The sequence below is a fragment of the Papio anubis genome, chromosome 12, assembly GCF_008728515.1.
Source record: "Papio anubis isolate 15944 chromosome 12, Panubis1.0, whole genome shotgun sequence".
Taxonomy (NCBI): Eukaryota; Metazoa; Chordata; class Mammalia; order Primates; family Cercopithecidae; genus Papio; species Papio anubis.
Genome location: NC_044987.1, coordinates 118,906,325 through 118,929,049, shown reverse-complemented (window position 1 = coordinate 118,929,049; position 22,725 = coordinate 118,906,325). Strand labels below are relative to the sequence as shown.

The window sequence follows — 22,725 nt, the reverse complement described above, 5'->3', positions numbered from 1 at the left end:
GATGTCAGGGCGTCCACTGGAATCAGGAGGTGAGGAAGCAGCACCGCCCCTTCCTGGTCTCACCCACCATAGGGGCCACCCCCAGTGGCTCTTGGGCAGAGGCCTAGATGCCTTGGGGACTCCTTTCCTGAAGTCACATCCAAAGTCAGGTGACACACTTCGCTTCTTCAGCCGACTCTTACTCCACTCTGCCCAGCTTCCCACACCAGTCCATGGCGTGTGTACTGGGGGAATGGAGGACTGTCTGGAGCAGCTCCCCGGGCCCCAGGCCTTGGGAGGACTCATGCACCAAGCTGCCTTCCACATTTCTGGTGCCTGTGACTGGCTGGAGCTAGCGGGTTCCATCCTATGAGATGTCCTAACCCTGGACTTGGGGCCTATGTGAGCTTGAGTCCTCACTTCTTCCCTTGGGGGATACTTTGCGACCTCTACTCCCCACCCTCCCCCCAACACACGTACAGGGTGGACCCGATGACTAGAGAAGCTTCAGGACTTACTCCTGTGGGTCATCTTGGGACCAAGTGGCTTAGTGACCCCTGGTTACCACTCAGGGATGGTTTCTTTGGACCCCAAGCCCCAGTGCCCACATCTTTGCCTCTGGATTGGCCCCAGGCAGTTGCCCTCTCTAGAACTTCCCCATGTTTGGTCCTGAAATGTCCCTCTGTGTGGTCAGCCCCTGACTCTCCTGCTCAGAGTGGACCTCGATCCTGGGAGTGGAGCTGGACAGCAAGCCCAGTGGGGGACAGCCTGGGTTGCGGGGGAAGAACCCCCGGCGCTGCCTGCACTTGTTGTGAGCTTTGAGCAAGGAGACTGAACCCCACTGAGTCCTGTTCCTTCAACCACGGGATGGAAAGAACAATAACCAACCCTTCTCAGGGTTGTTATGAGGGAACCAAGGCAGAGCTTCTAAAAACTCAGACATCCGAGTGTCTCCAGGGCTGCCCTGGTTCCACTGGGCCCTGGTTCCCACACCTGCCTACCATGTGTACTTTTGTCTACCTGAATTTTCTTTTTGATCTATTCCTTTGTTACTTAAATAATCTTGTTTTAAAATTTTGCAGGACAAGCTTCACTGGAAAAACATTGTCCCTTGTCATACACAGAAGGTAGCCCATGATAAGAAACACAAAATGATGTCGAGAATTTCTTGCAAGATGCAGGTGTCTGCCAAAAGCTCTGAGCCTCGGGCCTGCTGTCTCTTTTTCTCCCCCACCTCCCGCCCCGCCCCAAGAGAGATTTGCAAGTGTTAGAGGGGTGTTAAGGACTTACTGTCACCAAACAGAGACTTTCTCCTGGGAGTGAGAATGGCTGAAAGGGAATAGCTTTCTCACTGGGCCATTCCATGTGAGTTAATGCGACCAACCCATGTTCCACCTAGAAGTGTCTCTCCTGCTACGGGCCAGTGTGGCACCTGGGGCAGCACCCTGTTAATCCACAGAAAGGGTCCAGCACAACCCCAGGCTGGCAAGTGCTCACAAGGGTAAGCTGTGATTTTAGTGACTCCTATGGCTCGTTGGACGCCGCTGTGGACACAAAGAGGAAGCTGAGGTTACCTTCCCAGACAAAACACGTCTGCGGCAGGTCCCTGCAGGAGCTCCCAAGGCATCTGACCCAGGAGGGAAATTGCTCTTGGCAAGTGACCTCGTATCTTCAAAGGGCTCCCTGTCCCCAGGGCCACTCATAGCACCTAAATCGGCCAGAGACCCTGCAACCCTGGGCCGTCCCAGAGCACCCCACTTAGGACTTGCTTGCACATGGCTCTCTGCAAATGTCAGATTCCTGACAAAATGATAGACGAAGCTAAGTGGTGGTGAGTTCTTTGACTCTCCTCTCACTGAGAGGTGGGTGCCGATGTCCCTTTCTCTTCAGTCTGAGTTGGCTTCTAACTGCTTCCACCAGTAGCATTGGCAGAAGTGCCACTGTGTGATTTCTGAGGCTGGGTCACCACAGGTCGTGCTTGGAGCCCTGAGTCACCGTGTCAGGTTCATACCTGAAGAGGCCATACCGGGAGGAAGCCCAAGCCACACAGAGAGGCCAAGTGTAGGTGTTCTGGCCACAGTCCTAGCTAGATCTGGACTTCAAATTGTCCCAACCCAGACATCGTACATGTGAAGAGGCCTCCAGGATGGTCCCAGTTCACACCCATCTGAGTCTTCCCAGCTGAAGCTTCAGATGTCGTGGAAGAGACAAGCCATCCTACTGCATCCTGTCCAAGCTCCTTGTAACAGAACCAGCGAGCTCAATAAAATGGTGGTTGCCATGTACCACTGAGGTTTGCGTCTGTTTGTCATGCAGCAAGAGATGACGGGACAGGCGCTAATGCAGATGCGGGGAAGAGAGCGGTGAGGCACGCACCCCATTCTCTCTGCAGCCCACTTCCTCCCTGGGGCCGTGGTGGGACATCCAAGGCAGGATGATTGTTTGGCATTTGATTTCTTTGGGCTGGAAGGGGAGCTGGGACCCGTGGTGAGGAACAAAGCTTGCTTGTCTTTGTGGCTCCTGGCAGAATCCAGGATTTTCATGTCCTGAAGGGACTCCAGTACCAACAGCCAGTGCAAACCCTTGCCAGTGTTCCCAGATGGCTAAGAGTGCCTGCTGAGCCCTGAGGACCAGGAGGGGTCCCTTAGAGCAGGATGAATTGTTCCCAGCCCCCAGAATTGGCAGAAGGCCTTCACCTATACCTGGGGCCCGGGCACTGAAAGCCTCTCACCCCAGAGCCAGCAGAGAGGGGATGGCTGATCCCTTCCCTCTACCTTCTTGAGCTTCCCAGCCTCAGGGCAGAGGCTGCTGGACCATCCACTGTCTGTCTCCCTCCACCTTCAGCCTGACCAGATGGGGCCTGGGAGAAGACAAAGTCATGATAGAGCAAGACAACAACGGCTTACCCAAGGGCCCTCAGCTGCCTGGGGGAGGAAGTCCCAGCCCAAAGTGTGATGGAGACTCAGCTGAGAATTCTAGCCAATAAGGGAAAGGAAGGGCATTTTCTAGAAGAGACGGAATTAGGAACGACAGAGCAATTAACTTCTAAAATAACGTGTAGATTTTTAAAATAACTTTTAAATGTTCAATAGATGGGTTTAAAAAAGAAAAAGGATGATGGCTGAGTCTGAGAACTACAAGATCATCTGGCAAAGATATTTCCCAACCCACCGCCCAGTTTCCCTCTGTCTGCGCCCAGCCTCACACGCACACCTTCTTTCTGTCCTGCCCCCTGGGCCTTTGCACACAGCCCCTGCTAGACCTTCCATGTCTGGTGGCTTCTTTTCATCACGTGGCACTCAGCTCCGGCTCAGGGGCACTTCTGAGGACCTCGTAAGATGCCTCTCTTCCCGGTCACTCCCACCTTGTGGCACTTAGAATTATTCATATGACCATATTCATTTGTTATTACACAGTTTTAAGCTCTGCGCCCTTAGCAGGGGTTGTTTTATACCAAGCGTTGGCCTTGCCATCCTTCGTCATTGCTGTACCCCAGTGGGGAAGCCGTGCTCAAAATGACCCCACAGTGTGAGCTGGTTGAGTGAATGAGCAAATGGAATCTGAACATCTTGTGATCACTGGACTAGAATTTATCATATACGGTTAAGGACAGATCTTTGGTTTTTTGTTTTGTTTGTTTATCGTTTTGAGACGGAGTCTCGCTTTGTCACCCAGGCTGGAGTGCAATGGTGCCATCTCGTCTCACTGCAACCTCCACCTCCCAGGTTCAAGCAATTCTCCTGACTCAGCCTCCCAAGTAGCTGCAGCTACAGGTGCGCACCATCATGCCTGGCTAATTTTGTATTTTTAGTAGAGATGGGGTTTCACCATGTTGGCCAGGCTGGTCTTGAACTCCTGATCTCAGATGATCCGCCCACTTCAGCTTCCCATAGTTCTGGGAGTGTCTCCCAGGGTGGGCACGCACTTCTGGTGGCCTACGAAATGGCTATGGATGGCTGGCAGACACAGCACAGAGTCTTGTTGAACTATGGAGTGGGTGACGGTCCCCTTTTCCTTCTCCTTCATCCTTCTGATTAGGAATGGAAAACTTTCAACTCATGCCAGTGTCCCCCTCACACCCTGCTAGTACTTGCTGATTCTCACATTTTAACACCGAGTGTACAAAGACACAGGCTGGTGCGCTTAGAAGGATCATTATTCATTTGGAATTCCACCATGACAGTGCCCAGAGAGATGAGCCGAGCCAGCCCACGGCGGGAAAATCCCCTGGCCGACTTGTGGACACGGAGTTAAAGAAATAGCTGGGCTTCACTTTGGGAGGCCGAGGCGGGCGGATCACAAGGTCAGGAGATCGAGACCACGGTGAAACCCCGTCTCTACTAAAAATACAAAAAATTAGCTGGGCGCGGTGGCGGGCGCCTGTAGTCCCAGCTACTCGGGAGGCTGAGGCAGGAGAATGGCGTGGAACTCCAGGAGGCGGAGCTTGCAGTGAGCCGAGATCACGCACTGCACTCTAGCTTGGGGACAGGATTTAGACCGCCTCAAAAAAAAAAAAAAAAAAAAAAAAAAAAGAAAGGAAATAGCTGGGCTTTAGGCAGGGCATGGTGGCTCACGCCTGTAATCCCAGCACTTTGGGAGGCCGAGGCGGGCAGATCACGAGGTCAGGAGCTCAAGACCAGCCTGACCAACAAGGTGAAAACCTGTCTGTACTAAAAATTAACTGGATGTGGTGGTGACACCTGTAGCCCTCAGCTACTGGAGGCTGGAGGCAGAAGAGCCATGAACCCGGGAGGCGGAGCTTGCAGTGAGCTGGAGATCCAGCCACTGCACTCCAGCCTGGGCGACAGAGCTGGTGACTCCACCTCAAAAGCCGGGCGCTGGTGGCCTCAGTGATTTTGGGGAGGTCGGTGACGGCTGATCACGCAGGTCAGGAGATCGAGACCATCCTGGCTAACATGGTGAAACCCCTGCCTCTACTAAAAATACAAAAAAACTAGCCGGGCGAGGTGGCGGGCTTCTGTAGTCCCAGCTACTCAGGAGGCTGAGGCCGAGAATGGCGCGGAACCCGGGAGGCGGAGCTTGCAGTGAGCTGAGATCCGGCCACTGCAACTCCAGCCCGGGAGACAGAGCGAGACTCCGTCTCAAAAAAAAAAAAAAAAAAAAGAAAAAGAAAAGGAAAGAAGAGCTGGGAGAGGCTTCAGGCTGCCATGACAAAGCTCCACAGATGGGCAACAGCTGATTATCCTCTCACCACCCTGGAGGCTAAGATCAAGGGGTGGCAAGGCTGGCTCCTCTGGGGCCTCTCCGCTTGGCCTGCAGACTCTACCTTCTCCCTGTGTCCTCCTGTGGCCACCCCTCTGTGGGTGTCTGTGTCTTCATCCTTTCTTGGGTGTTTCGTTTTTGAGACAGGGTCTCACTTTGTTGCCCAGGTTGGAGTGCAGGGGCGAGATCACGGCTCACTACTGCCTTGACCTCCCAGGCTCAGGTGATCCTCCCGCCTCAGCCTCCCAAGTAGCTGGGCCCACAGGCATGCACCACCACACCCGGCTAATGTTTGTATTTTTAGCAGAGGAGAGGTTTCACCATGTTGCCCAGGCTGGTCTCGAACTCCTAAGCTCAATCGATCCACCTGTCTCGACCTCCCAAAGTGCTGGGATTACAGGCGTCAGCCACTGTGCCTGGCCCTCACGTCTTCTTATAGGGACACCAGGGAGGTGGGATAAGGGTCCACCCATATAATCTCATTTTACCTTAATTGCCTCTGTGAAGATGGCATTTCCAGATGCAGTCAGATTCTGGGGGCACTGGGATTAGCCTTTAACCTATGAAACTGAGGGCACGATTCAGCCATGAGATACCCTTTCAGCATCAGCGTGGAAGTGGGGCGTTGAGCATAGTCACTGCTCTTTACATTATGCATTATCCCCTTCCTGTTCTCCTCCAGCGCGGGGCGCCATCATCATCTCCACCTCACAGACAATGTGCAGTGACTTGTGCAAGGTCACACTGCTGTGAGCGGCAGAGCCACCGTAAGACTCAGGTCTCTGTGCTCCAAAGCCCTTGGCTATCACCACAGAGTGAGTTTCCAACGTGGGGCATCCTTGACCCACCGTGAATGCATTCGCATGTCCCAGGGTGAGAAACGCAGTGTGCACAACCGTACCTCAGGCAAACCCCCCGATCCAGGTGCAGAGACCGTCTAAGCCCTTCTCAGGCTCTGGGGCCAGGAAGGGGCACCCAGACAGGCCCTGGGCAGGTGGGCAGTCTCTGTCCTGGTCCGGGTTTGCCCCCCAGACACACTCACACTTCCCAGGGAGGCCCCTGGGCTCTTCTCAGTTCCTTGACACCAGCCCAGGAGGTTGTGGATTTCAAGAGAGGAGCAAACAGAGGCTGAGGAAAGCCCCAGAACCCGTGAGCCCCCTGATCTTTGAAACCAGCTCCAGGGCCAGGTCCTGATTTGTACTTCAGAGCTAATGTGATTAGGGTTAGGATTGTCGCCAGAGTATGTTAATGGACTTCAATAGCCCCCAATTACCTGGGGAGGGGAGCTGCCGGGGGTGGCTGGAGCCCAGCCTGGGGTCTGGGCAGAGAATGGGCTGGGACCGGGGCTCCATCTGTGCTGCTGAAATTCTGCCTTTGGGGCCTTCTGGAGACGCCTTGAAGACCCCATGAGGCGGCCACCTCATTTCACAGGGGAGGAAAGTCAGGTTAGAGGTAATTTAAGTTACCTGCCCAATTTCTTCCTCAGGGTAGATGCAGGGGCCACATTCAAGCCCCAGATCTCTCTCTCTCTCTCTTTTTTTTTTGAGATGAAGTCTTGCTCTGTGGCCCAGGCTGGAGTGCAGTGGCATGATCTCCACTCACTGCAACCTCCGCCTCCCAGGTTCAAGCAATTCTCCTGCCTCAGCCTCCCGAGTAGCTGGGATTACAGGTGCACACCATAGCGCCCGGCTAATTTTTGTATTTTTTTGTAGAGACAGAGTTTCACCATGTTGGCCAGGCTGGTCTCAAACTCCTGACCTCAAGTGATCCGCCCACCTTGGCCTCCCAAAGTGCTGGGATTACAGGCGTGAGCCACCGCGCCTGGTCTCCCAAATCTCTTTAACACTAGACCCTCCTCAGGCTCCTTCTCCCTGGTGACAGGCTCAAGAGACGGCCCAGACTGGAAAGGTGAGTAGGTCCAGAGGTGCTTGGGCCTCATCACCACTGACCAAGTCACAGAGGAGTCAAAGGGCAGTGCAGGGGTTTCCCAGGACTGCCTTAACAAACATCACAAACTTGGTGGCTTAAAACATAAAAAATCTGGCAGGGCACAGTGGCACATGCCTGTAATCCCAGCATTTTGGGAGGCTGAGGCAGGCAGATTATGAGATCGGGAGTTCGAGACCAGCCTGTCCAACATAGTGAAACCCTATCTCTACTAAAAACACGAAAAATTAGCCAGGCGTGGTGGCTCATGCCTGCAATCCCAGCACTTTGGGAGGCCGAGGCAGGCGGATCATGAGGTCAGGAGTTCAAAACCAGCCTGTCCAACATAGTGAAACCCCATCTCTACTAAAAATACAAAAAATTAGCTGGGTGTGGTGGTGCATGCTTGTAATCCCAGCTACTTGGGAGGCTGAGGCAGGAGAATCACTTGAACCTGGGAGGCGGAGGTTGCAGTGAGCCAAGATGGCGCCATTGCATTCCAGCCCAGGTGACAGTGAGACTCCGTCTCAAAAAAAAAACAAACAAACCAAAAAAACATCAAAAATCTGTTTCCTCACAGTTCTAGAAACCAGAAGTTCAAAATCAGGTCTAGGGCAGGGCTGTGCACCCTCCGAAGGCTCTGGGGGAGGATCCTCCTGCCTCTTCCAGCTCCTGGGGTCTCCCAGCACTCCTGGACTAGGGCTGCATTGTTCCCGTGTCTACTGCCGTCTTCACGTGGGCTTCTCTGCTTCCATTTCCCCCCTCTGCTTTGAGAAGAGTGCCTACATTCAACTTACGTCCCACCTGAAACCCAGGAGGACCTCATCTCCAGATTCTAAGCTTAATTCCATCGCTAAGACCCTATTTCCCAGTGAGATCACACTCACAGGCCACAGGGGTTAAGAAGTGGACATATCTTTTGCGGGGGGACACCATTCTACCTCCTGTAGCTGAGGAGGAACGAGCCTGTCCCCATGTCACCTAGCCTTGCTGGGCAGGGTCCTCCCTCCTGGGCTCTGGAGGCAAGAGGGAGAGGCTGGCCTGGCTGAACCCCCTGCAAGGCCAGGGCCCAGGCCCCGTGAGGACAGAGGAGCCGGCCCGACCTGGGCTGTGGGTGATTAGAGAAGTGATATAACCCAGAGGAAGGCAGGTCCTTAAAAGCCGGTCCCAAGAGGGTGGGAACAAGACCAGCCGCCCTCCTCAGCAGCCCACAGGCTGGGGCCACCTCCCACTCTCTCCCCAGTCCTGGAGGCACAAGCTTCCTTCTTCCTGCAACCCATCCAGCCCCAGGGCCTTTCCCCTGCACATCCACCTGGAGGGTTTATGCCCAGATCTTCACAGGTGGGCTCCCCCACACCCGGAAGGCATCCTCCCTAACCCCAGCGACAGCTACAGCCTCCCAGACGCTTCCTCTCACAGCCCTGGCCTCTGTGCCTCCCTAGCCTGCGTGAGCAGCCCAGACCATCGAGTTCCCGTCGACTGAGTGTCTCCTCCTGGACTCCAAGCCCCACGACAGCAAGCCCTTGCCTGTCTCACTGTCCCTATCACGGCTGTGTCCCGTGTCTATAAGAGCACCCAGCATGCAGCAGGACCTGGATGAATGTTTGTCGAGTGAATGAATGAGCACACACAGAGAGGTGGTTGGTTTCTAGGTTCACCCCAGCCCTGAAGATCTCTGCCAGGCAGCTGGAGTCTGGAGAGGTGGTTCCAAACTCCACGCCTCCTCCCGTCTGCTGAGAGGGCCACGGGTTTGTGTGGCAACCTCAGGGTGCTGGTTCCCCGCAGGCACCTGTGTGGCTTCTTCCAGCTGGCTGGGATCCAGGCAGCCCCTGGGAGGGTCCAGCCACCTTCACACCTGGAGCACAGTCAGCCTGACTGTTTGCTGGAGTCTGTGGTGCCCAGATTTGGAGCCTTTTGGTGAGAAATGTGCATTTTCATGGCAAGATGGTCTCAGGAAATCCCCACCTATTCATGTGCAAAACACAGGGGCCTCTGGGGTCCCCAGGGGCTGGAGCTTTGACAAACAAGGATCAGAGGGAGTGGCAGAGGGGCCTGAAGTCCAAAATCAAGGTGTGGGCAGGGCTGTGCGCCTGTCCTGTTCCGGGCCAGGAGCCAAGGCCAGAAGAGGTGCAGGGCTGGGAGGCTGGCCAGAGCATCCCAGTCTAATTCTGCCGGGTGTGGGGCTGAGGGTGACGGGCCTTTCGTACAGGTCACACTAGTTCTGGGGCCACACTCGCTCCGGCAGCCGGTCATGTGCAAGACAGCAGGGGTCGGGATGCCTGGATTCAGCCCCAGCTTAGCTGCTGACTCCAAGGAGGATTTTCAGAAGGTCAGCCCACCTCCCCGGGCCTCAGTTTCCTTCTCTGTGAATTGAAACTTGGTCACTCTTACTGTTCATTTCTCGTTCTGAAAATCTTAGGATTCCAGAAACTCTACCTTCTGCCCAGCGCAGGAATCCTCCTCAGCGCAGGAATCCTTCTCCTGTTTCCTTGAATACTCTCAGTGAGGGGGCGCTCACTCTCAGGGCCAAAGGGGCTGGATGCAGGAGACGGAGCATGGCCGGATTCTCTGCTGGACACTCTGGTTGTGGCCAGTCCTCCCTGGGGACTCACATGGGGATCCCTAGAGGCTCAAGCATCGTCTCCCCCAGGCTGCCAGATAAGATCCGGGATGCCCAGCTAAGTCTGAATTTGAGAGAAATGACAACTTCTTAGTATAACCCAACAGCTCCAACAACTGCCAGGGACATGCTTATACTAACAGCTTATTCAGTGCTCATCTGAAGTTCACGTTGAACTAGGTGTTCCATTTTGCTTGCTAAGTCTGGCAACCCCAACATGTAGCTCTTCTTTCTGGAGCTTTGGGGACTCTTCCACACCCCTTTTTCCAGAGTAGGTTTGACAGAGGGACTATGACTCTGTGTGTGTGTGTCGGCGGTTGGCGGGGGGGGATGGAGTTTCACTCTTGCTGCCCAGGCTGGAGTGCAGTGGCACCATCTCAGCTCACTGCAATCTCCGCCTCCCGGGTTCAAGCGATTCTCCTGCCTCAGCCTCCCCCGTAGCTGGGATTACAGGCACCCGGCCAGGACTGTGACTCTTAAGACCAGGGGCAGGAAGGATCGAGGCCTGGCCCAGGCTTTAGGTGGAGCAATTGGAATCACGCTTTTGGATGGTCCTGACCCGGGGTCATGCATAGGTAGTTTCACAGCAAACTGCAGCATGGGAGAAATTTGTGCTCCTGAGGAGGGGGGGTGCTGCGGGTCCCCTAGGATCACAGGCGCCCATGCTGGGGTACAGCCGGCGGTGCCCCAAGCAGCGCCCCTCTGGTGCGCCTCCCTCTCACCTCCAGGACCTTCAGCCTCAGCTGCAGGAGACCTTTGCCTGAAAGCTCTAGCTGTCTGCCCCCTTCCCTCTTGCCTTCTTCTGGAGTCTAATACTCTATCTGGCTGAACTGCCACCCTCCAAACCCCAGTGGGAGGTGAGCAGACCAGCCAGTCACCCCCTTGCCCTGAGGAGTTTGGGCTCTGCCCCTGACCTTCCCCTTTCATCCCTGGGGACCTACCTCTCCAGTTTAGGATTCTCGGCAAACAGTCCCAAGGCCGACTCTGGAAATTTAACACACTGAGGACCTCTCAGGCCTCCAGGTGCCCACTCAGCTCTTGCTGGGAGGGGTCCACGGGGTGTGCAGGGTTGAGCAAGGACTTCTTGCTGCCTACGATAGGCGGGGCACTGTTGTAGTGAATGAACAAACATCCTACTCCAACAGCATTTATGCTTAGGTGGGGGGCAGAAGACAAGTAAAATAAGTAAGAAAATGACACAGTGTCTCAGGAGGTGGTGAGAGGCAGAATGGAGAAGAAAGAAAGGGAGGGCTGCAGGGAAGGCCGGGGAGGGGCGGGATGGGAGGGGCTGCAACTTTAATGCCGGGGGTCGGAAAAAGCCTTGCTAAAGAAAAAGGGTCCCTTGGGCGTCGATGAGAGGGGAGCCTGCAAGTGGATCCAGCGAGGGTGCCTCAGGTAGAGGACGGAGCGGGGACAAAGGCCAGGAGATTGGACTGGAAGAGGGAGGAGGCCAGAGCAGCTGCAGCAGTGGACGAAGGGCAGACAGAGAGCTGCAGAAGCAAAGGCCTAGGGGGCCATGGCAAGGCTTGAGCTTTGCTCGGAGTGAAATAGGAGCCACTGGGTGATTTTTTTTATTTTTTTTATTTTTTTTAAGACAGAGTCTCGCTCTGTCACCCAGGCTGGAGTGAAGTGGCGTGATCTCGGCTCACTGCAACTTCCGCCTCCCAGGTTCAAGCAATTCTCCTGCCTCAGGCTTTCAAGTAGCTGGGATTACAGGTGCCTGCCACCATGCCTGGCTAATTTTTGTATTTTGAGTAGAGACGGAGTTTCACCATATTGGTCAGGCTGGTCTCGAACTCCTGACCTCGTGATCCGCCCGCCTTGGCTTCCCAAAGTACTGGGATTACAGGCGTGAACCACCGCGCCTGGCTGTCATTGGGCGAATTTAAGCCAACCAGGAGTCTGATGAGACTTGGGCTGTAAAAAGGTCTTCTGACTGTGAGACTGAGAACAGATCACCGTGGAACAAGGAGCAGAGACCACCCGAAGACTCCTGTCATCACGAGGGGAGTGAGGTGGGTGCCTGGAATGCCAGGGGAACTGGGGGTGGAGAGAAGAGGTGGCGGGTGAGCCAGGACTCTGCATACGTCATGCTGTCTCAGCTCATGGGGACAGCCAGGCTGCCTCCCTGCCCTTGACTTGGATGACCCCTGACACTTTGGACTGGAAATGCGTTTGTTTGTCTCCATTTCAATGAATGATTTATTTTCCGGTTTATAAAATGCACCCGCCATACTTGCTCATGAGCTCACAGACCCAAAGAAAGAACTTCAGGAATTTCCCAGCAGGACGGGGGCCAGGCTCGCCCCGCCCCACATGCAGGCATCTCTGCTCAGCCCCCTCACCCCTGCCAGCCCAGCGCCCAGAGGCTGAAGCCAGCAGCAACCCCATGAGGCCCCATAGGCCCTGTGGGAGCAGATTCCAGGCCCAGTGATCAACCCTCGCCTACGGCCACCCCTTCCCGAAAGGTCCCCTCCTCGGCCGGCCGTCGACATCAGAGACACGCCTTGACCGTGGGCTGGCAGCTGGCAAGCAAGGGGCCGCATGGAGTTCCAGGGCCCAAAGGCCATCAGCTGAGAGCTCGGGGGCTCCCAAAAGACAAGACCCAGCAAGCAGAGAGGGAAGGTGGCAGGCACAGCCCAACGCAGCCCTGAGCCTCAGGGCACGGTAGGCGAATCCACCCAGCTCTGCTGTGCAATCCTGGACAATTCACTGAATCCCTCTGTTCTGCGTGCATCCAGCTCAAAATGCTGCTTAGGAGGCTGGGGTGCTGGGGCCCTTTATTAAGCCATGTTTGCAAAGCCCTCCAAGGGCTGCAGATGAAAGCGCCTATTGAAGTACAAAGCGCTATCTCCAGTAACCCTCTCCGTCCCAGGCAGGACTGGAGACCCATAAAAGAGAAGGAAAGAGGCGGCCAGGGGCATTTGACCCCAAGCACGGAGGCCACCGAGACTAGACCCCGGCAATGTCGGGCCCCGAGAGGCATCTCTCAGCAGCAGGCTCCTCACCACCGGCTCCTGTCCCTCCCTGTCCCTCACTAGGCAGCACCCCAGCACTCTGGCCTCCCTCAGCAGGCCCATCTGCTGGGGCACAGAGATGGATCAGAACCCTCTGCAACAGCTGCCAATGGAAGCCTTAGACCAGCATTCCAGGCTCCAATGCATGGCCCCAGCCCGCCTGGCCCTCACTGTCCTCACACAGGCCACCTCTGCGCCTCCTCCTGATCTCCTACAGCCTAGATGTCCTCTCCTCTGTTCGTCTGTGCCTGGAGGTCCAGCCAGCCTGGGGAGGCTCCCTGCCCACCATACCCCTGGTGGCCTCTGGCCTCCATAGCCATGGTTCATGGGTGCTCAGGATCCCGGCAGGGGACTCTGGGTGTGCCTGTCCCCTCACCTCTGGCGTCCTCAGATGTCACATTCGTGGAGCCCACCAACCTCAGGCACTAGGGCTGTTCCTTGACCCCTGACTTCCCCTGCCATCTTTCTACACAGAAACAACCCCATGCCCTCTGTCTGGAATAGTCCGAACTGCCCTCCTTCATCTCTTTGCCCCCTGCACTGGGGGAATGTCTGCTAAAATGACTCTTGTCTCCCAAAGTGCTGGGATTACAGGCTTGAGCCACCACGCCCGGCCCTGTTCGAGTTTTTGAGGAACCTCCGTTCCACATCCCCTCCAGGCCCTGTGTGAGCACGCACTGCATGTCCACGGTCACTCTCTCAGGCTCCAGGCCTGAAGGGTGAGTGGTGGGTAGGGATGGGATCCGTGCTTTGCTTGTTTTGCTTTGCACTGCCTTGTACTGCCAATTTACTCTCCAGAAAGCCTGTTCCGTGCCCACTCAGGCAGGGGCTTGCTTCAGTGCCTACTGGGCCTTGTGTGGGTGATTGGCACCTTGAGGTGTCATGGACCACCCCAGGGGGGCCACTGAGACATCCTTCCCTCTCTGGGACCTCGTTTCAGCCTCTGGGGACCCTGGCTGGCCCTGGCACATCTGGAGGTTGCCCCCAGAGTTGGCAGGGCAGCTCAGGGAACACTTGTCCTTGTGGAATCAGGGCGCCAGCAGGCGGCACTGGCCCGTGCACTGTGGGGGAGGGAAGGCTGGGCCAGGGAGGGCCGTCTGCCACACAGCCTCTTCCTGAGCAAGCCCTGGTCATGCCAGAATGGTGGCCTTTGTGAATCACTGATGTGGAGGGCTAGGAAGGGCTAGGGCGGGGAATGGGGAATGAAGGAAGGAGGGTCCACAGGCCCTCCAGGTGGTGGCTGAGGGACTGTAGCTGATTTTTTGCCACTGCAGAGCGACATGTGAGAGCCATTTTTTTTTTTTTTCAGACAGGGTCTTGCTCTTCCCCCGGCCGAATGGCCGTGGGGGGTTTTCAGCTTCCTGCCACCTCCGCCTCCCGGGTTCAAGCAATTCCCCCTCCGCGTGCTCTGGGGCTGGGGGCACCGGCCCCCGACACCATACACATTTTTTTTTTTTTTTTTTTTTTTTGTATTTTTAGTAGAGACAGGGTTTCACCATATTGGCCAGGCTGGTTTCAAACTCCTGACCTCAAATGATCCATCCGCCTCGGGCTCCCAAAGTGCTGGGGTTACAGGTGTGAGCCACTGTACCCGGCCGCTTATTTGATTTTCTTCCAAGCATGTATTACCATCCAAAACCATCTCGTGCATTGGTTCTCTCGCTGATCATTATTCCTCACCCACATGCTGTGGCCCCAAAGCAGGGACCAAGTGTTTTGTGGTTGCCGTGTGGCTACCATCCCCTGGCACATGGTAGGTGCTTGATAAGCATCATGTTGAGTGCATGGGGCGACCAGAAACAGGGGAGCTTGCAGGTCCCCAGCACTCATGCAACAGGGCTCTGATCAGGCTGGCTCTCTGCTCTCAACTGCACTTTTTTTTTTTTAAACTGTTGTGAGAATCTGCAGTAATCACTTGGCTCGTCTCTAATCCTGATTTAATGAGGCCACACTGGTTCTTTGGTGTTAATATTCTCTGAAGTTCAGCTCTGAGAAAAATAAAAAGAAAGACCGCCCCGCCACCTACCCATCACCAAAGAAAGACACAAGGGAGCATCCTAGAATTTGGGACGCATCAAAACCAAAGAAAAAAGCAGAACGTGCCCCAACGTTTGGCCCAAGCAGCCTCTGAGGGCCAGCCGTGCTGCGAGCGTTTGTAGTGCAGTGGCACAGCCCTCCAGATGTTCCCTGGAAGGACTGCCACTTCAAACGCCGGGGCTCAAGCCCATTACCTGCACAGCCTTTGTGTATTTCAAAGGGGAAGCCAGTTGAACTTTCCCTGTAATCATTGGGCCCAAACTTGCCTTTAATGGACCATCAGGGAACACAGCAAGGAGAACTCCCCAATCATTACCACGTTCTGATGGCCTCGGAGCCCACCTGGAGAGGCCCGCGGGGCAGCCACCTGTGGTTCTTGCCACGCCTGCTCTAGGGAATGCTAGGACTCCATCCAACTGAGCGCTGGACTGGGAGTCAGAAGCCACGACTTTGAGGGCCTAGGTTGCCTGGTCCCACTTCCTGGGCCGTGGTGTCCCACTTTCCGTATGTGAACCCCACCTCGGCTGTTTGCTTTGCTCTGAGACCTTGGGCAGGTACCCTCACCTTGCTGAGTCCCCGTTTTGCAACTGGCTATGGAGAATAAAAACAGAACCTACCTCTCCAGTTTGCTCTGAAGTGTAGGCGTTTTCTAAATGACAATACTCTGAAGAAACATGTACTGAGTTGAATTGTGTCCCCCCAAAATGTATGTCTACCTGGAACCTCGCAAGGTGAACTTATTTGGGAGAAGGATCTCTACAGATGTAATTAAGGTAAGAATCCAGATGAGATCATCCCAAACTAGGATGGGCCCTAAATCCAGTGAATGGTATTCTTATGAGAGACGGCTGGGCACAGTGCTCACGCCTGTAGTCCCAGCACTTTGGGAGGCCAAGATGCGTGGATCATCTGAGGTCAGAGTTTGAGACTAGCCTGGCTAATATGGTGAAACCCCATCTCTACTAAAAAGACAAAAAATTAGCGGGGTGTGGTGGCACGCACCTGTAATCCCAGCTACTCGGGAAACTGAGGCAGGAGAAGCACTTGAACCCAGGAGGCGGAAGCTGCAGTGAGCCAAGATCAAGCCATTGTACTCCAGTCTGGGCAACAAGAGTGAAACTCCATCTCAGGAAAAAAAAAGAGAGAGAGAGACACAGAAAGACAGACAAGGGGAAGATACAGATATTCAGGAGGCCCTGTGAAGCTGGAGGCTGAGGCTAGAGTGATGCAGCCACAAGCCAAGGAATGTCTGGAGCCACCAGAAGGTGGAAAGGGCAGCAAGTGTCCTTCCCTAGAGTCTTCAGAGGGAGCAAGGCCATGCTGACTCCCTGATTTTGAAATTTCTGACCTCCAGAACTGTGAGACAATACATTTCTGATATTTCAAGCTATCAAGTTTGCAGGTGTTTATTATAGCAGCCTTGGGAAATTAATAACAAATACAAGTCATTGTTCTTGTAGTTGTTACTCTAAAGAATTCTCTGTGACCAGTACATGGTGCCTCACGCCTGTAATCTCAGCACTTTGGGAGGCCGAGGTGGGCAGATCACCTGAGGTCAGGAGTTCAAGACCAGCCTGGCCAACATGGTGAAACCCAGTCTCTACTAAAAATGACAAAAATTATCTGGGTATGGTGACGTACACCTGTAATCCCAGCTACTCAGGAGGCTGAGGCAGGAGGATGGCTTGAACCCAGGAGGTAGAGGTCAAGTGAGCCATTGCACTCCAGCCTGGGCGACAAGAGCAAAACTCCATCTCAAAAAAAAAAAAAAAAAAAAAGAATTCTCTGAGCCACTGAAATGTCTCACCAGACACTTAGGCCCACAGTGACCTCTGTAGATGAGCAGCAGCTCCCTCTGTCTCCAAAGCAATTGAAAAAGGAAGAAGCAATGCATAAGGGAAAGATGGACCTTGGTTTGGAATGTGGCTCTGAGCCCATTCCTAGCTGTAGACTTTGACAAGTCACTGATCCTCTGTGAACCTCTGTCTCTTTATGAAATGGAGACCATTTTATCCACCTCCAAGAATTCTGTGATGATGAGACTAGGTCAGGATGTAAAGCATTCACACATAAGTGTTCAGTAAATGGGGAGGGTGTCTATATTAGTTTGTTTATTTATTTTTTTTGAGATGGAGTCTCACTCAGTCACCCAGGTTGGAGTGCAATGGTGCAATCTCAGCGCACTGCAAACTTTTCCTCCCAAGTTCAAGTGATTCTCCTGCCTCAGCCTCCTGAGTAGCTGAGATTACAAGCATGTGCCACCACGCCTGGCTAATTTTTGTATTTTTAGTAAAGATGGGGTTTTGCCATATTGGCCAGGTTGGTCTCGAACTCCTGACCTCAGGTGATCCATCTGCCTTGGCCTCCCAAAGTTCTGAGATTACAGGCATGAGCCACTGCACCTGGCCTATATTAGTTATCTACTGTTACATAGTACATTTCCCCAACATTTAGAGGCTGAAAACAACAATGGACCTTTATTATCTCACATAGCATTATAGCTCTGCATCAGGTATGTGGGAGCAACTTAACTGGATATTTTTGGCTCAAGATCTCTCATGGTGTTGAAATCAAGATGTCAGCTAGGGCTGTAGTCTCATCTGATGGCTTGACTGGGGCTGGAGCATCCACTTTCAAGGTGCCTCACTCACATGTCTGTGGGCAGGAGACCTCAGTTCCTCACCACTTGGACTTTCCATAGGGCTGCTTGGGTGTCCTCCCAACATGGCAGCTGGCTTCCCCCAGAGCATGTGATCCAAGAAAGAGCAAGGTGCAAGTAGTAATGTCTTGGGCGTCATACTCCGCCACTTCCACCACATTCTACTGATCCTAGAGAGCAACCCTGAAACAACGAGGGAGGGAACTCTACACGGGCACTGACACTAGAGAGTAGCCCATTGGAGGCCATTGGGGGGCTGGCTACCACTGCATCTCAGAGGGCAAGGTGTTCTTGGGGATGCTGCCAGGCAGAAGCCTACCTAACAAGTGGCTTTGCTGTCTAGACTTGCCTCTGGGGCCAGCTGCCTGGGAGCTGGGAGCCTGATCTGGCCACATGCCCAGCAGCTCCCCTGTAATTTCATTTGTCTAAGGCCTCTTCATGTCTCACCAGGGCTCCTTCATGTGAGCACTAAGGGCCAACATTGAGCCACAAAGACTTCCAACCCAGAGCCCATGTCAGCAGCCCACCCAGAGCCTCACATCTTCTCCTGGGAGCCCAGCCTAAAGATTAGAGTCCCAGAGACACCTCAGGGGCCAATGGGCAGGGCTGAGTTCTGGAGGGGGTGGTGTCCCGGACGCCCACCAGGACCCTACAGCAGCTCCCTGAGTGTGTTGTATGAGTGTTCACATGTGAGTGCATCATGTGCAAACCTGTATGTGAAAGCGTGTGCAGGGAGATGTGTGTGCCAGCACAACTGGAATCTGTTCATGTGTGACAGAATCTGACATTTCCACACATACAAAACATTGCAAGCACAGCAGTGCTGGAACTGACAGAAGATCCAGGCCACCACCTTGCCTCCCCCTGAATCCTGTCACCAGCTGCCTCTGATCTCAGACGTATTCCAACAATCACTTAAAACATGGTGGATTACTATGAAGTTTTAGGCTTGCAGAGACACGCCTCACCCAAGGAAAGTAAAAAGGCATATTGGAAACTGGCACTGAAGTGACACCCACATAGAAATCCTGATAATAAAGAATAAGCAGAGAGAAAATTCAAACAAGTAGTGGAGGCGTATGAGGTGCTGTCAGATGCTAAGAAATGGGACATCTATGACGAATATGGCAAAGAAGGATGAATTGGTGGAGGAAGAGGTGGACGTCATTTTGACAGTCCGTTTGAGTTTGGCTTCACATTTTGCAACCCAGAGATGACGTCTTCAGGGAATTTTTTTGGTGGAAGGGACCCATTCTCATCTGACTTCTTTGAAGACCTTTTTGAGGACATTTTTGGGAATCAAAGGCATCCCCGAGGAAGCAGAAGCCAAGGAATGGGGTCATTTTTCTACACGTCCAGTGGATTTCCATCTTTTGGAAGTGGATTTTCTTCTTTTCACGCAGTATTTACTTCATTTAGGTCCCTGGGTCATGGGGGCCTCACTTCATTCTCTTCCACATCATTTGGTGGTAGTGGGATGGGCAACTTCAAATCAATATCAACTTCTGCTAAAATGGTTAATGGCAGAAAAATGACTACAAAGAGAATTGTTGAGAATGGTCAAAGAAAGAGTAGAAGTTGAAGAAGACAGCCAGTTAAAGTCCTTGGTAAGGAGCAGCTGCTGCAAGTAATTCAACGCAAGCTTTTAACAGAAATGGTTTTTTCTTTTTTTCTTTTTTTTTCAGACGGAGTCTCGCTCTGTCGCCCAGGCTGGAGTGCAGTGGCCAGATCTCAGCTCACTGCAAGCTCCACCTCCTGGGTTTACGCCATTCTGCTGCCTCAGCCTCCCGAGTAGCCGGGACTACAGGCGCCTGCCACCGCGCCCGGCTAGTTTTTTGTATTTTTTAGTAGAGACGGGTTTTCACCATGTTAGCCAGGATGGTCTCAATCTCCTGACCTCGTGATCCGCCCATCTCGGCCTCCCAAAGTGCAGGGATTACAGGCTTGAGCCACCGCACCCAGCCTTAACAGAAATGTTAAACTAAAACAAGCACCATTTGAGGATTAACAGGAACTTTTTTTTTTTTTTGAAGATTTCAAATGAACTCGACTTTCAGTACAATTGTACCTAATCTAAAGTATTTATAAACAACTCACTGGAGCCTCTATTTGTCATGGACTTTTGAGTTGATTGTTGGGACCACATAATAGGACCATTGTTTTTTTGTGGTTTTTTTGTTTGTTTTTGATTTTGTTTTTTGTTTGTCTTTTTTTTTTTTTTTTTTTTTTTTTTTTAGATGGAGTCTCACTCTGTCACCCAGGCTGGAGTGCAAAGGCACGATCCCCGCTCACAGCAACCTCTGCCTCCCAGGTTCAAGTGATTCTCCTGCCTCAGCCTCTGGAGTCACTGGGGTTACAGGTGTGTGCCACCACACCTGGCTAATTGTTATATTTTTAGTAGAGACAGGGTTTCACAGTGTTGGCCAGGGTGGTCTTGAACTCCTGACCTCAGGTGATCCACCCGCCTCGGCTTTCCAAAGTGCTGGGATTACAGACGTGAGCCGCCATGCCCAGCCTTCTTTTTTTTTTAATTGGTATAAATCTCTGCATGCTCTTTGCTTTTTTACCAAACGTACTGCAAGGTGAGCCTTGACTCTTCAGTGTAGGACAACTAACACTAACACTAACACCAGCATGGATCTGCTTTTCCACAGCATCTGAAATGTGAGTCACATAGTGTCAGCCTGCTGTGAAGTTAACACTGCCAGGACGAATCTTCTAGAGAAATCATTTCAATTTTTTTTTTGGTATTTAGTAGTGAAAGATATTGATGCATTAATGGTAATACATTTCTGGTTTAAATTAAAGGATGTTTTCTAGTTGTGCATGAATGCTGGCAACTTAGTACACTTTGACAATTGTTTAAATATTTAAATATGTAATATTAAGCTTAGGTTTAAAAAAGTAAAGCTGGTGGCTTTATGGGCACGGTGGCTCACGCCTGTAATCCCAGAACTTTGGGAGGTCGAGGTAGGCAGATCATGAGGTCAGGAGATCAAAACCATCTTGGCTAACACAGTGAAACCCTGTCTCTACTAAAAGTACAAAAAATTACCTGGGCATGGTGGCGGGCGCCTGTAGTCCCAGCTACTCGGGAGGCTGAGGCAGGAGAAAGGCGTGAACCTGGTAGGCGGAGCTTGCAGTGAGCCGAGATCGTGCCACTGCACTCCAGCCTGGGCAACAGAGTGAGACTTCATCTAAAAAAAAAAAAAAAAAGGAAAGCTGGTAAACAGAGTCTTTGTCATTTGCTTTTACAAACAAAAAAGAAAGAAAGAAAATAAATGTGATAAATGTGAATGTGTTTGGTGTATTCTTTCCTGAGTGGGATCTGAAAAAAAATTGCACATGTCACACATGTAGAATGTGTAAAAAACACCAACAAAGCAAACACACGTAAACCCACCACTGAGCTTCATGAATACAATATCACCAACAGTTTGGTGCCCAACGTGCCCTCTCTCCCCAGAGGTAACTGTTCTTCTGCATTTGGAGACTTGCTTTTTTCACTTCACATCTTGTGTGGAAGATCCATCCCTGCCAATGGCTAAAAACTCTTTTTTCTTTTTCTTTTTCTTTTTTTGAGACAGAGTCTTGCTCTGTCACCCAGGCTGGAGTGCAGTGGCACAATCTCTACTCACTGCAACCTCCACCTCTTGGGTTCAAGTGATTCTCCTGCCTCAGCCTCCCGAGTAGTTGGGACTATAGGTTGCACCACCACATCCAGCTAATTTTTGTGTTTTTTAGTAGAGATGGGGGCTTCACCATGTTGCCCAGTCTGGTCTGAAACTCCTGACCTCAAGTGATCCACTTGCCTTGGCCTCCTGAAGTGCTGGGATTACAGGTGTGAGTCACCACGCCCAGCCTAGAAATTCATTTTTCACTGCTGCTTAACAATCCACCACATGACTATAGTATAAACCATGTGACCATTCTCCTGTCGGGGACGTTCAGATCTTTCCTTGTTATTGTTGCTGCTGCCATTCCCAACAACACTGGCTCCAGCACACACATTTTTCTACGGTGTATATATCTAGGAGTTGTTTCTGGGGAGGAGGGTACACCTTCACCTGTGCCAGCTTCTACTATCTCTCTCTTGCAGACCTGAGCCATCAGGTAAAAAGGTCCAGCTACCCTGCTGAAAAGACTATATAGCAAAAGACCATGCAGGAGAAGAGAGAGAGAGAGAGAGAGAGAGAGAGAGAGAGAGAAAGAAAGAATGAGAATGAGAATGCCCAGCCAGCCCCCAGCCTGTCCAGCCAGCCCAGCCAGCCCAGCCGAGGCACCTGGCATGTGGATGAAGCCATCTTGGAACTTTCAGTTGCAACCAAGCTCCCAGCTGAATGTACCCATGGGAGTGACCCAGCCCACCACATGGATCTAAGATGAGCCATCCCTGCTGAGCCCTGCCCAAACTGCAGAATTATGAGAGAAAAAAAAATGGTGGATGTTTTAAGTCCCTAAGTTTTGGAGTGGCCTACCATGTAATAAGAGATTATGGAAAACATTAGCCATCTTATAAAATACCCCTAAAGTTTGGTCATAAAATCAAAGCAAACAATGATCCTCATCCTGCCCCAGATACGATCACTAACTATATGTAGCCCCTCCCCATCCCATGGCCAACTTGCTCATTCTCCATCTACACTACCCCCACAGTGAATTCTCCTTTTGGTGGGGTGAGGTGGGTGGGCAGCAGAGCTAGGTCTTGACCTGCCAGGAGGAAATCCACAGTCTGAGCAGGACACTGATGCTGGATGCTGACACACTTCATCTTCAAGGAAGACCTGAGAGGCTCCCTGGCACAAACCCCAGCCGAGGGGTCCCCAGACAGGTTTTTTCCTCCCAGATATTCCAACAGGGGCACAAGGAAGTGGTTCACGGGGAATCCCTGGGAAAGCCTCAGGAAAAGCCAGCAGAGCCTTGGGCGGGCTGAGAAAGGAGAATTTTTTCTGTAAAAGGTCATCCTGTCTCCTGCATTCCTTCACTGCATTTCCAAGCCACCAGAGTGTCTATGAAAGTCCTTATTCTTCCTCTCTTGGCTCTAACCAAACATTCACTGCTGTAGTGGAAGATGGACTCTGGTAGCAGGGGGTGGGGAGAAAGAGGCCTTTCTTCCTTTCTTCTTTCTTTCTTTCTTTCTTTCTTTCTTTCTTTCTTTCTTTCTTTCTTTCTTTTTTTCTTTCTTTCTTTCTTTCTTTCTTTTTTTCTTTCATTCCTTCTTTCTTTCTTTCTTCTTTCTTCTTTCTTTCTTTCTGTCTTCTCTC

The 22,725-nt window shown here is 52.4% G+C and overlaps 1 pseudogene; it reads left to right on the top strand.

Annotated features, from left to right (window-relative positions):
- The first annotated feature begins 17,131 nt into the window (after positions 1–17,131).
- On the top strand, positions 17,132–19,181 carry LOC101023091 (annotated as a pseudogene).
- The last annotated feature ends 3,544 nt before the right edge of the window (positions 19,182–22,725 follow it).